The sequence below is a fragment of the Orycteropus afer genome, unplaced genomic scaffold (assembly GCF_000298275.1).
Source record: "Orycteropus afer afer isolate SDZICR_OR568_19922 unplaced genomic scaffold, OryAfe1.0 scaffold00047, whole genome shotgun sequence".
In the NCBI taxonomy this organism is placed as follows: Eukaryota; Metazoa; Chordata; class Mammalia; order Tubulidentata; family Orycteropodidae; genus Orycteropus; species Orycteropus afer.
Genome location: NW_006921634.1, coordinates 9,304,772 through 9,306,164, shown reverse-complemented (window position 1 = coordinate 9,306,164; position 1,393 = coordinate 9,304,772). Strand labels below are relative to the sequence as shown.

The 1,393-nt window shown below is 37.8% G+C and overlaps 1 pseudogene; it reads left to right on the top strand.

Moving 5' to 3' along the window:
* Nucleotides 1-244: 244 nt before the first annotated feature.
* LOC122149798 lies at nt 245-365 on the top strand (annotated as a pseudogene).
* The last annotated feature ends 1,028 nt before the right edge of the window (nt 366-1,393 follow it).

Genomic DNA, 1,393 nt, shown 5'->3' with positions numbered 1-1,393 from the left:
ACATCTATTTTTGTCTTTTGCTTCTTCCTTATATTTTTAATGACTTTTTGACTTTCTTACTTTCTTCATGTATGATAGCCTTGATGTCATCCCACCTCTTCCAGTTTTTGGTCATTAGAACTCAGTGTATCAAATATATTCTTGAGATGGTCTGAAATTCACGTGAGATAAATTCATGACTCAAAATGAGTAATGAAAGGTGGCACGACTCAAAATAAGAAGTAATATCTACAAATATCTATTACTGAAGGCAATCATCCTTCCCTGTCAGGGGCTAGTATGCAGTGGCTGCAAATAGATGCCTCCTCAATAGTACACACAGCCTGTTGCACATATGTTTGCTGTAAGGGACCTTGGAGACACCTCTTTCCTGCTCTTTCATTTCTTTGAGCTCACTAATCTCTGTTGTCCCTAATCTAGGCTCCTGATTGGTAGGCAAGGTGCCTTTGGAAAACCCCAGGGTACCATGATCAGGGTCTACATCAGCCACGTCATCACGTCCATTTGCACCAAGCTTCAAAACAAGGAGCATGTGATTGAGGCCCTATGCAGGGCCAAGTTCAAGTTCTCTAGGCCCCAAAAGACCCACATTTACAAGAAGTGAGTCTTTACCAAGTTTAATGCTGATGAGTTTAAACACATGGTGTCTGAGAAGCACCTCGTTTCACATGGCTGTGGAGTCAAATACATTCCAAATTATGGTCCCTTGGACAAGTGGTGGGTCCTGCATTCATGAAGGCCCTGGTAGCACTGCCCCAACTAACACACCCACGAATAAATTGAATTGCCTGTCTCCGTCTATAATATATATATAGAGAGAGAGATTAGTAATTGGAATGTGGAATGTACAAAGTAGGAATCAAGTAAAATTGAAAGTCCTAAAAAATGAAAAGGATGCTTGTAGCCAATATTCTAGGCATTAGTGAGCTGAGATATTCTGGTATTGGATATTTTTAATGCAACAATCATATGGTCTATTCTGCTGGGAACAATAAATTGAAGAGGAACAACATTTCATTCATCATCTAAAAGTACATTTCAAGATCTATCATGAAGTACAATGTTATCAGTGATAGGTTAATATCCATATACCTACAAGGAAGACCAGTTAATACAACTAATAATCAAATTTATGTACCAACCATGGATAGCAAAGATGAAGAAACTGAAGATTTCTCCAAACTCCTGCAGTCTGAAATTGATCAAGATGCAATTTATCAGCGTGCAATAAAAATGCATTGATTATTACTGGTGAATAGAAGGCAAAATTTGGAAACAAATAAGAAGGATCAGTAGTTGGAACATACAACATTGGTGATAGAAACAAGGCTGAAGATTACATGATAGAATTCTGCAAGACCAATAACTTATTAATTGGAATACATCTTTTTCT